The sequence below is a fragment of the Danio rerio genome, chromosome 14, assembly GCF_052040795.2.
Source record: "Danio rerio strain M-AB ecotype USA chromosome 14, GRCz13ab, whole genome shotgun sequence".
In the NCBI taxonomy this organism is placed as follows: Eukaryota; Metazoa; Chordata; class Actinopteri; order Cypriniformes; family Danionidae; genus Danio; species Danio rerio.
In genome coordinates this window covers 41461224-41475000 of record NC_141034.1, presented here as the reverse complement: position 1 = coordinate 41475000, position 13777 = coordinate 41461224, and the positions used below count along the sequence as shown (strand labels likewise).

General features: G+C 35.1%; 1 long non-coding RNA gene across 2 annotated transcripts in view; it reads left to right on the top strand.

The window, feature by feature from the left end:
* The window catches only part of LOC137487534 (uncharacterized), a 298360-nt gene that overhangs the window by 215451 nt on the left and 69132 nt on the right, over nucleotides 1-13777 (top strand). The window contains exon 4 of one of the 2 annotated variants that reach the window (XR_015507808.1): nucleotides 1-996. This exon is cut by the window's left edge and continues 580 nt beyond it. The exons of the other annotated variant lie outside the window; for it this stretch is intronic. This is a non-coding gene — a long non-coding RNA (uncharacterized LOC137487534). Of the gene's footprint in view, nucleotides 997-13777 lie in introns of those variants that run through there. 2 annotated transcript variants of the gene reach the window in all.

The window sequence follows — 13777 nt, the reverse complement described above, 5'->3', positions numbered from 1 at the left end:
TTGCCATGGGGTTTGTGAGCTCTGGGTCTGAGGACTTGAACTTCTCCTCCACAAAGGTTTGGAGACACTGACCCTTATTCCCTGCTCTCTGAACTTTATAGACTCTGCCTGTAGAACTACTGGCTCATTCGGTGTGAACTCTATTGTCTGATAGCTGGAGCTTTACATTTTACTGTGCACTGCTGAAAAATAATACTTTTAATAATATTTATAAATAGTTAAACAGAAACGACAAGTAACACATTTAGTTAAGTGTGAAAAATGTGAGTACAAAGACGTAAAAAGTAATGTTTTGTGTAACACTTTACATGAAGGGTGTTCATAAGACTGCCTTAAAACCTTTATAATCATGATATAATGAATATGAATGAGATTGTCTGTATGCGTATGGCAACGATCATAAAGTATCATTCACTCAGTTATGTCATTTTAAAGGGCTCCTGTTATGGGTTTTTGAAAATTTTCTTCCATGAAGTGTGTAACACAGCTGTGAAGTGAAATATCCAGCTAAGGCTTATTTCTAAAACCGCACCATGTTTAAAACTAGATTTGTCTATAAAAAAAAACTAGTCTTTAGTCTTGTCGGCGATAGAGATATGATTATAAAGTTGTCATAAATGTCTACCCCAATTCAAGTGCAGTGTTAGCATGTTTTGTTTTGTTACATCCTGGCATTTTTTCACTGACTAGCATGAGCTTGTTGGAGCTTGTTTTCATAATACATATACTTTATGTAAAATATAATTAACATAAAATATCATTCACTCAAATGATGCAGCTACATTTTCAGCATTATTATCAGTCTTCAACATGGCACCTAATAAACGGCATTCAAACAATATTTCTATATACATAATATTAATATAGAAAACTGCTGTGCTGCTTGACATTGACATGCAATGGAAATTTATTTATTTTATAAATGGATATCTGAGCAGTTAAACTATGCATGCACTGAATACAAAAGGGTAATGTCTTGGTTGAAAATAACTTTTCAAAATAAAATTTCTCACAAAATATTTAAAATATATGTAAAACACCAGTAAGCTTTGTCAAAATCATTACAGGAAATTTCATCATAGCAGTACATTAGTCTGTAGTGTTATGTAATTTCCTTAAGTTGTGTTCACACTTGGCAGGGTTGGCTGGATGAAAACAAGCTGTTTGTGGCTGTTCTGTCAGTTCGGTTTATTTGCTGTAGGTACGTGTGAACATTGCCGTCTGAACATTGGTGCGTATAAAATAAGTGGAATGTGCTTGGTAAAAAGTTCACTTTTAAATAAACTCTTATAAGGTTTAACTAAACTATAAATGCAACCCAGACCAAAGACAACTAAATTGTCCTAAAACATGACATAAAGTCACAAGTTATAACCATATAATGGACTAAATGCTAAAGCATACCTGATTTTTCTTTCTACCCATTAACCTGTTCATTACTGGAGTTGCAAATCTCAGTCTCAGGTGATCAAAACGTTTTTTCTGCACTGTAAAACCCAACTGTAAACTTTATCAAATGAAATGAGTGTAGTTAACTTAAAATTTGCTGAAAGTTAATTCTACTCATTTGAATAATGTTTTGAACTCAGTAATGAGTTCATTAAGTAAAGGTAATAAGTTAATTAAATACCTCATTACTTTAACTTAAATGGAGTAAATTCACAGTACTCATATAGTTTAGTTTTTTTTTTAACTCTAATGGTTTGTAGCAATTGGTTTCCTCAAACAGTTTGAGTTATCTTAACTTATTGGATTTTATAGTACTCAGTTGGTTTGAGTTCTCTTCATTTATTGGGTTTTACTGTGCTCAAACTGCTTCGTTTACTTAGGATTAGTTTTTGAACTTAAATGGTTTGTAGCAATCAGTTTCAGTTTGAGTTGTCTTAACTTATTGGGTTTTACAGTGTGACTTTTGTGAATTTTGTCTTGATTTTAGTATAAATATCTACATTTCAAAGCAAAAACAAGGTTTTTCCACTTACTTCACTGACTTACAGTTTGACAAGTTTTTTTTTTTTTTTTTTTGGAAAAACTCTTTTAACTTATTTCTTCTGAATGTAAAAACAAAACAATATGTGTACTTGATCTAAGAAATTAAAGATTTGAACTAGAAATAAAACAAAGAAAAGTAACACAATCATTTTTGCATTGTGATTATTCAGTTTCTCTATGCTGATAGAGAAAACAGAAAACAATTGAATAGAGCTTTTCAAACTATCTTGTAAAACTGTATTCATATCACAAGTAGAGTGCAGCACTAGTGAGAATGTCCTGTCTGTATTCTGTTGCAAAATGTTATAAAAGCCTTTTTTGAGGTTTGGTTTTAAAACTAAAAAATAATATTGAGAGCGCTATTAAAAGCAGAAACAAATTTATTATTTTCTTACAATACATGGAAAATAAATAAATAAATCAATTAAATAATAAATCACCCTGGACCTTCTGATGAAAAAGGCAGACTATTCTCTGGTGACATATCCTGGACTATAATAAGGTAGTGTGATTAAACTCACTGATGCAAGCTCACTTCCATCTGACTCTTAAGTTCAGCATTCAAATCTAACATTCCAAACAATAATCAACCCATATAGAGAACCAGGTCCCCACCTTTTATTTATTTTTTATATATACTGTACAGTGCTCAGCATACATAAGTACACCCCTCACAAATCTCTCATTTAAATTAATATTTTTAATAGGATTATCGTAATAATTCCTCACATTTAAATAGCACAATTCTGGACACTCAAAGCACTTAACACATTTTTGGGGATCTTCTCATCCACCATTAGTGTGCAGCATCCACTTGGATGAACACGAGAGCAGCCATATTGCGCCAGACTGTACACCACACTCCAGCTGATTGGTGGAGAGGAGACAGAGTGATGAAGCCAATTATGATACGGAAGTGGTTAAGTCATCACTGTGTTGGCAGTGGTTCGCGACATGATTTCGGCTGGTGAAGCGCATGGTTTTCTTAAGACTCAAGCGAACAGTGTGTTGTTTGATTTTAGTTTAACATGAAACACTTTTAAGAGAAACCCTTCATAGGTTTTACACTGATGTATTCAGTATAATACAATTTGGAATTTAATTTAATTTTTTAGTTGCAAAACTATAATTAAAGAACAAATAATGTCTTTGATAACTGGAAAGAAATATTTAAACCTATCGGTTTACAATATACCGATGGCCTATTTTTTTCTATGCGTTATTGGTGATTGTGGTCAAGAATGTTGGGCCATTATTGCCTTTTTAGCATTAGTATAGGACAGAAACTAGCCAGTAATGTGTGATTTGTAGAGGACTAAATAAATAAAAAAATAAAAAAACATCTGTATTTTTTAGTAAGTGTAATTTTTTTTTCTCTGTTGTCATTATTATTGTATTAAACGTTATTAGGTAAAACTGTTTGAGATATAAAAATAGCAAGTGATGCATCAAAGTTTGATTTAAAAAAAATCTTAAATGGAAAAATCCTTATAATCATTCAAATAATTTATAAAAAATAATAAAAATAATTAGTTTCAAAATATTGGATGATAAACTTTCTACTTCTCTGTTTATTTGTCTAATTTTATGGTCAGGTTTTTTTGACCGCCCTCTGTCGTTTTAAAGAATAACACAATGATTAATGCGTCAAGTATAAAAGCCTCGTCCGTTTTATGATGTGCATGCGCAGTCAGCAGAGGTCCGTGGGACTTGGGTTTAACGTCTCATCTAAAAGATGGCACTCACTGAGCAGTATAAATTGCCCATCTATGTACTGGGGTATTAGGACACACACAGACCGCAGGTTGAGTGCTCCCTACTGGCCTCAATAACACCACTTCCGTTAAATGGATGTGTTAAAATAATATTTATGTGCAAATGCAATCGATTATTCTGTATTAAAGCCAAATCTGCACCTAATCTTACAAAATAATTTACAATAATGGTTCAAAAATTAGTATGTCAAATTTATGTTACTGAAAAATATTAAATACGATTTAAAAAAATAGCAAACATTGAGAGAAACAACAAAAAAGATTTTGTTGAAATTTTGCAGTTTGTACATTGTTTTTCTATTTCTAAATGTTTCTATTTCTCTATGTTCAGTGAATAAACTATATTTTTAATAAATATATCTGTTTAATAAATCTGTCTTGTTCAAATGCACCTAAAATATGATCTATATTCACTGAGAAATTGATAAAAATATACAGTTTTAAAATGGGGTTTTCTCAACAATGCAACACACTGAATGTGTCTGTGCATGTTTGTGTGCGTTTGGAAACCGTCAGGCATTACCCCTGCTCCCAGAATTATTTGATGAAAAATAAACTTTTATAAATTTTTATATATAATTACAATTTTTTTAATCTAAAAAAATATTTGTTTCAATGTTTACTCTCATTTTTTTAACACTTTGCACCTTTGCATTTAAGTAGCATACATATTTATAAATAAATCTGAACCAGTTTGATCCAACACCGCTGCCATTACTTGACCATCCATTTTAGAAAAGTGTGACTATGTAAATTTATGCCAGCTTTTAGAGGAAGCTGTTAGATTATGTGCCATGATAAAAATTTCACAGTTTGAGTACAGTGTGTGAGGACACTAAAAGCTCAGCTCTTATGGAGTGCTCTATATGCACTGGCTTGCATGCTGAGATAATACTACCCTCTGTTGGGCTGTGTGTGAAAATGCTTAAAACCACTTCAGCGCTATGTAAACCAACAATAAATTCACACGTGTGCCTGGCATGACAATGAATTCCATGGCATTGTGCTATGAATGCATGATTAGAATCAGATATTGCATGATCTATACTTGTAAATTACACATTCACTCTGCATTACATGAACATTGCTGTGATTTTCTTACTATTTTATCTACTGTTCAACACCTTGATGCACATGTCTGAAGATTCTGTTTAGAATCTGAACTGGAAATAGCAGCTTACCTGTAAATCCTGGCAGTTTTACACTTTCAGGTCTTTTTCTTTGATCATCGTGCATCTGTTGACCAGTGATGTGTTTAGACTGACCCGCTTCAGTGCTTTCCAGCAATCAGAGGAGCTCAGGTCTGAGAGGCCACAGTGATGTTCTGTCCCAGTGGGGATGGAGAATGTGTGAAAGAGAGGACGGGTCAAGAGAGATCAGCCAACTCTACACAGACTTTATAGTGTTCAAGGCTAGAAAAATGTCTGAAGTGTGAAGTTTTTTTTTTTTACTTTCATTGTCACACTTATTCAGAAAATTCAGTAACTGTAATAGTCGTTTACATTTCAATGTATTTGTTCTTAAAAAGCAAAATGGTTTATTTGGCTTTATAGCATCCCACCAACAATTAGCCTGTCAGTGAAAAACTAATTGACTTATAATAATAGTTCAAAAAAAGGCAGCTTGATGTCAAAATGGCTCAGATTTTCCCCCTAATTCTAAAGACATGCACTATGGGTGAACTGGGTAAGCTAAATTGTTCATAGTGTATGTGTTTGAATGAGAGTGTATGGGTGTTTCCCAGTGATGGATCACAGCTGGAAGGGCATATGCTGCGTAAAACATATGCTGGATACATTAGCGGTTTATTCCGTTGTGGTGATCCCTGATAAATAAAAGGACTATGCCAAATTTAAACAAAATTTATGAATGAATGTCAACATGACGTGAAAAGTGCAAATAGGTTTGTGATTCCAGTTTGACCACCAAAATAAAAACAAAAAAAGTATTATTTGTAAGAAAGGATTTTTTAATCTGAAAGCCTCAATTAAAGATTACAATTTGCACTGGTATTTGTATTTCTGCAATGCATGTAAACTACAGGACTGTGCTGTAATCGTTTTTTCATTTAATTATTTGTTTTGTAACTCCAATGACTCCAATGTAAATTTGATGTTGTTTTGATATCAAGGTAGTGTACATGCACTGTAGTCAATTGATATCAAATTGTTTCATAGGCTCATTCTGAAAACATAGCCCTATATAAATATCTGGAAATCGCAAATTATGTAGCCAGAAGTACATATGGCTGCATTTCATTTTTTAAATAAACGCTATGGGGTGATATGATGCCGTTCTTTTTCGTGCTTACCAGCTGAACTCTTACCTCCATATGGACGGCTTTCCTGCTGTTACCCGCAGTTTGTCCAGCTCACCATGTAGGTAGGTGACAGGGTTCGAATCTGGTGAAGAACGGTTCCAGAAAGCAGGAAAGTTAAAAACAGAAGCCAAAAAAAATAAAATAAAGTCAAAATATAAAGTAAAAAGTAAATAATATAAAGTAAATAAATGGGTGAGAATGTGGTAAAAATCTGAAAATGTGTTAAAAAAATCAGGCAAGGGCTTTTATTATACTGGATTGCTTTTGAAAACTGTCGGTTGGTTTTAGGGTAGGGGGTAGGCAGGTCAATCGCTGCTTTTGAAAACACTATTGGTTGGATTTAGGGAAGGGGGTGGGCAGTTTATTCGCTGCTTTTGAAAATACTATTGGTTGAGTTTAGGGAAGGGGGTGGGCGGGTCAATCGCTGCTTTTAAAAACACTTTTGGTTGGGTTTAGGGAAGGTGGTGGGCGGGTCAATCGTTGCTTATGAAAGCACTATTGGGTGGGTTTTGGGAAGGAGGTGGGCGGGTCAACCGTTGCTTTTGAAAACTCTAAATAGTTATTATATTTACGTAATAGACTATTTTACAGTTTATTTACTGTAATTAGTACAGTAACTGCACATATTGCTAACACATTATTTTGCTGTAACTTTACAGTAAGTTACTGTAAATTCTAGAGGAAATTGTTAACTGTGTACTAACTCTAACCATACAGTCTTTTAAATATTAGTAGCTAATTAGTTTACATGTAGTTGCACAGCCACTTATACTATGAACGTCACTGTAACAATACCATTGCCACTTCTACAACATCACTGTTTTCGAACACGTCCCACTTGTTTCCACTTCTCAAGATCTCTAAGTTCACAGAAACAATGATGGGTTTCCATTTTTAATAGGCCAGGCTGTTGAGGAACCAGGAACACAACCGAAAAGTGGCCGAGTTAATAGGACAGGAGTGAAGTACTGCGCAATGAAGCACTGAACTTGTAAACTCATTCACCACTGCTCCCTTTTCAGACTTTCAGACAGAAAAATAACAATAATCTCCCCCAATCGCACTAATTCTTGTAAGGACAATGCCATTGATTTTAATGAAAGGCACAGTCCCTCCTTCTTTTGGCTTGAGATAGAACAATATTGAACGGGATTGCTGCAAATGCACATTACACTTGATTGTGCATTACAGCATCGATTGCTATGATGGCCAGAGAGCTATCAAAGCAAATGTAGCTGGGCTAGAAGCTGTGATTACTGCCCCCTCTCTCATTCCTCCCTGAAGACAGCATTTTTGGTGTCTGCTTTTAACACATCCATGGGTCAACCTGCAGAAAGAACATCAGTTAGCCTTTAGTTGGATAACTTATGGCCTTCACTGGGCTTGTCCAGTACACCGCCAGAGGCATACAAGACCTCATTCAAAAACCTCCCACCGTGCCTTTTCTTTTATTCTTATTTAGTCTTACCTCTCTTCTTTCATCTTTTCTGTATGTGACCTTGTCAAGTTTTTGGTAGGTAGTTTGTAAATTCTTGGCCACATTTAGTCTAGAAATATGTTGTGGCGTGTGTGTGTGTGTGTGTGTGTGTGTGTGTGTGTGTGTGTGTGTGTGTGTGTGTGTGTGTGTGTGTGTGTGTGTGTGTGTGTGTGTGTGTGTGTGTGTGTGTGTGTGTGTGTGTGTGTGTGTGTGTGTGTGTGTGTGTGTGTGTGTGTGTGTGCGTGAGTGCGTGAGTGAGTGCGTGCGTGCGTGCGTGCGCGTGTATGAGTGATTGTTGATAGAAAACCATGTCCATCATTTAAAATGTGCCATCTTTTTTGAAAAAAAACTTATTTATTTATTTATTTATTTATTTATTTATTTATTTATTTATTTATTTATTTATTTATTTATTTATTTATTTATTTATTTTTTTATTTTTTTATTTATTGTCTAACAGCTGTCTTTTCTGTTTCCTACTTATCATCTTAAAAGGAAAATTCACCAAACAAAAAATGTGATCAAATGTCATCATGTGATCAATTGATCAAATGTGATCAAAATGTCATCATTCACTCACCCTTCACTTATTCTGATCCAAAGGTGTCAAATCCAGGTCCAGGAGAGCCGCAGATCTGTACAGTTTAGCTCCAACCCTGTTTTAACATTCACATTTTTGGGTGAACTGTTACATTTACTAATGCAACGTTTTTTTTTTTTTTTTTTTTTTTTTATTAATATTTACTGGTTGATTCAGGAACAAATACAAAAATAGATAAATAATTACATGTAAATTGTGCCAATTTTATAAGCTAATTTTCATCTTCAGTCCTTGTACACCATCTGAATATGGTGTCTCCCTCTGAACGCAATAACATGACAGTGTTGATTGCGTGTGTTGTCTGCCTCTCTAAAACTCAAATAGTTTATTATGTAAGGGAAGAACAGCTATAGTGGATTCCTTTGTTGTTGCAACTTCCAGTTTTTTTTTCCTTTTAATTATTAATGTTTCCTTGAATGCATGGTGTAGAAGCTATGCTTTATTTTTTTAAATATTTATGTGGTATAAAAAGTTTATATTTATATAAACTACTGCCATTGTGAATTATGTATTATTATTATTATTATTATTATTATTATTATTATTATTATTATTATTATTATTTTGCTGGAGTAAGACATTTTTTCTTTATTTGAATGCCCTTGCGTATTATATTTTTTATTTTATTTTTTTAATTAACAGGTCATTGTACTCTTAAGATTAAAGCTGAACTGTTGTCAATAAACAACACCCAGTGCTATTTTAGTATAATGAAGTAACTGTTTTACATTCATTCATTCATTTTCTTGTCAGCTTAGTCCCTTTATTAATCCAGTGTCGCCACAGCGGAATAAACCGTCAACTTATCCAGAACGTTTTTACGTAGCGGATGCCCTTCCAGCCGCAACCCATCTATGGGAAACATCCATACACACTTATTTACCCTCATACACTACGGACAATTCACTGGGAAACTCATACACACTCATTCACACAAATACACTACAGACAATTTAGCCTCCCCAATTCACCTGTACCACATGTCTTTGGACTGTGGGGGAAACCGGAGCACCCGGAGGAAACCCACTTGAACACAGGGAGAACATGCAAGGTTCGAACCAGAAACCTTCTTGCTGTGAGGAAACAGCACTACCTACTGCGCCACTGCTTCGCCCTACTATTTTACATACTATTAATAATTTAATTAGTTTGACCTTTTATGACAAGGATAGTTTTGCAAAATGAGTGGTACCTTTTAAAAATGATAATTGTATGTAAAGTAGAGTATTCATTGAAAAAAGGAACTTGCATTTGATATATTGGTTGCAACATTTAACATGTTTGAAGCAATTAAACAATTCTTTGTGAAAATAAACAGTACGCTTGTTTAAATGTTACTAACTGAATAGAGTTATGTGTTTTGGCCCTCACTATGCTGTGCAATAACCGGTTCGATTTCTCAGCAGTGCACATAGCAAACCCTGATGATTCATCTACAAAATTGTCACAGAAGGCTCATTTTGTAAACACATTACAGTTAGACAAATGGTGTGGTTTAAGACAACAGGGGATATAAAGACTGCGGAGGAAACCACAAGGACATGCTCCTATGAAACTAAGGGGAAGATGCTAGTCCTTTAGCAGAACACAGTTCATGGTATGAAAAATTACAGGAGGCACTCAATGTGCTACTGTAATATAATTTCATTAATCATCTGAACCTAAAAGAAATGCTTGCTGGTTTCCAACAAGCACGTGAGAATTGAATTAGAAAGCAAGATAAAGCTCATTCATTTAGAAAACAACATATTAACTCTCCATTTATGTATTTTAGCTATGAAATTCAGTGTTCCATATAGTGGATTGAACATCAGAAGGCACTGTAGTAACATTTACATTTGCAAGGACAAAGATTTAGCAGTAAAATAAGAAACAATCTTCAATATCTAGAGCAGAGATGCCCAAAGAAGGCCCATTGTGAACTTTGATTTGACCCACCATCCCATCTGTGAGGAGAGTGAGAGTGATGGAGAGGGTTGGGGCAAAAGCCTTTATCACGGAGATTGTCATTTCCAATCTGACTTAACCTTTTTTGTTTGTTTTATTGCTTTTTATTTATTTTATTTAGGGAAAACTGAAATTAAATGTTTCAATCAAATGTTAAAATCAGATTTTTTTAGATGTAAATACTGTCATTCGACAATGGAGAACTATGCAGAAGACATCAGTGAGCAAATCGAGGCAAAAACTTGTGTAAGTTGTTGGCGCCAAAAGCTTAGGGGTTAAGTGCGTCGACATTTGGCACCACAGTGCTCACGGCAACCCGAGTTTGATTCCCAGCTTGGGGCCCTATGGCGATCCTTCCTCTCTTTGCTCCCAATGTTTACCCAATAAAATAATTATTTTATTTTATTTTTTTTTTTTAATGAAAAAAACTAGATTAATTCTGTTATAAATTAGATTGTTTTGTTTTTAATGGTATAAGTTCATTATAAAATGTAGTTGCTGGGCTGCTGGTTCGAGCCTCGGCTGGGTCTTTTGGCATTTCTGTGTAGAGTTTGCATGTTTACATGTTCTCCCTGCGTTCACGTTCACTCCAGTTTCCCCCACAGTCGAAAGACGTGTTACAGGTGAATTGGGCAAGCTAAATTGTCCATAGTGCATGTGTGTGAATGAGAGTGTATGAGTTTCCCAGTGATGAGTTGCAGCTGGAAGTGCATCCGCTGTGTAAAACATGCTGTATAAGTTGGCGGTTCATTCCGCTGTGGCTGTAGGTAGTGCTGTCGCCTCAAAGCAAAAAGGTTGCTGGTTCAAGCCTCGGCTGGGTCAGTTGGCATTTCTGTGTGGAGTTTGCTTGTTCTCCCCATGCTCGCATGGGTTTCCTTCGGGAGCTCCGGTTTCCCCCACAGTCCAAAGACATGAGGTACAGGTGAATTGGGGAGGCTAAATTGTCTGTAGTGTATTTGTGTGAATGAGTGTGTATGAGTTTCCCAGTGATGGGTTGCAGCTGGAAGGGCATCCGCTGCGTAAAACATGTGCTGGATGAGTTGGTGGTTCATTCCGCTGTGGCGACCCCAGATTAATAAAGGGACTAAGCTGAAAAGAAAATAAATGACTGAATGGAATTGCAAAATTGCCCTTGACAACTATGTTTACCTTCGACCCATTTTTCTTATGAAGGGCCAAAACCAAACTTGATTGAGAGCTGTGACACAAAGGTAAAAATATACCAAATTGTATAACATCAATGTTTCCATGAGCCATACCCTAATATTTCAAAATAACTACAAAACATTGCTTAAATTATCAAAGAAATTTTTCCTAACTACCTTCCTATCATTCTTGACAAGTGGGATGGTGGGCTAAATCAAACGTTATGGGCCAACTTTGGCCTGCAGACCCTAGTTTGGACACCTTTGTTCTTGAGTCTTGCATCTGTTTAGAGACATTGAATTAAAAATATATATGTATATGTATTTATTTTTTTGCTAATGTATGACATTTCAACTGAGTGGCCCTGATAAATTAATTAATTTAGAAAAAATCTCACACAGATCAGCTCTGACTGTAGTTTAAAAGTTGTAAATTGGCTAGACATATTTATTAAGTGTTCTACCATTTATGGAAGCAACTGAAGACACAGACAGAGAGGCAAAGAGAGAGAGAGAGTGAGACAGAGACATACTTGGAACTGAATACAAGCCATCAGCACTGTCTGAGCGCCATGGTAACCATGAGCAAAGTGTGGTGTCTGTATACATGAAGTGAACAACCAGGCTAAACAAAGGACTCAAACACTTCAGAAGTGTCATGGCTTTAGTGTCCTCACTTTACCTGTCAGATTGAACAAGAATAAAAGACTATGCACTTATACATGAGAAATATATTGAATGTAACCCTTTGTGCAGATAATCGCTGCATAACTTATCTAACTGAGGTCAGCTAGTAAGAGTGAGTAAACCTAACAGCTAGTAAGAGCGAGTAAAGTCACACCAAACTGACATCAGAAAACTTGACGCAATGAAAAATGACTGTGTTGTCTCCTCACATTGGGTGTGTCTGGTCTCATTTGGACCAAAAAGCTGTATGTGAACACACCAAATGGACAACAGCCACCTGAAATGAGAACATATGTTTTGTGCATGTCTGAGTAGATGTATCTTTCCATAAGATACAAACTGCAAACAAAGCAGCATTTATATACCACAACAGAGGGATTCACTTGTGCAAATATTTCTGATTATCTGATAATCCATATTGTTTGCATATATTTAGGAAAGGCAACAAATGACAGCTGGCTTCTTTGTGTTCCCTCTTGACTTGTATTGTTTGCTGAGTTTTGTCCCTTTAATTTTTGTTCTCGCACTATGATATGTGGTTGACTAAATGGTCATGACTCTGTATAGCTGAGTGGTTTTTGGTTTTTGGTCCCCCTTAAAAATTTTGTTCCATGCAGATCTGTACTAAACTGGATTTATATTTTTGCCTGGTGCCGCATCACCGACCTCTGCTGACTGCGCGTGCAACTCACGAAACGGATTAGGCTTTTATACTTTGATATTCTTGAAAACGGCAGGGGGTGGTCAAGAGAAACCCACCGTAAAGTCAGACAGATGAACAGAGAAGTAGAACGTTTCCAAAACTATGTCATATCATTAATATCATTCAATATTTTGAAACTACTTATTTTTATAAATTATTTTAATGATTCTAAGGATTTTTATAACCGTTCAAGAGTTTTTTAATCAAACCTGATGCATCACTAGCTTTTGTTCAATTCTCTGACCATTTTACTTATTAAATTTTATTAAAGAATTAATAACAAGAGAACATGGGCTGCTCTACAAATATATATATATATATATATATATATATATATATATATATATATATATATATATATATATATATATATTTTATTATGGCAAGAATAAACAAAACAATACTGATTTTTTTTTAGATTTAGCCTACTCCACAATTCACAAATTATTGTCTGGCTAGTTTCTTTCCTCTACTTATGGTAAAAAAGGCAATAATCGTCCAATATTCCTCACCATTGTCACCAATAAAGCCTAGAAAAACAGGTATATGTTGTATACCGATAGGTTTAAATATTCATTTGCAGTTATCAAAGAAATTATTTGTTCCTTAATTATAGTTTTGTAACTATTAAATTGTTTTAAATTCAAAATTGCAATAAATACATCATTGTAAAACCTATGAATGGTGGAAAACACATTTCCGTATTTTTTTACCTGGGTCTCCACTTTTGCCATGGCCTCTTTTGGCTTTAACAAACTTATCCTTCAGGTTTTTCCAAACATTTTGATAAAAACGTTCCTCCTCTCCCACAGCTGTTGCAGTTTCTAGCCAAGAGTTATTGGTCATCTAGTTATCCCTATGATCACGGATCATGAAGATGTCTGTACCGTCGTACTGTTTCAGACAAAATCACTTCAAAGTGATTTATACTCAACTCAAATCAAACACAACGGCGCGCAAACTTTTGCTTGAGTCTCAAAAAAAAGCAAGCGCTCCACCACGATGGTGTCACATTCACAGCTCGCACTCAAGCAAACTAACGAACACGCTGAGTATAAACCAGGCTTTACTCCCCTGGCCTCACAAGGTACACTAGTAACTGATGCTAGAACTTGTGGTCTTCAGCACCC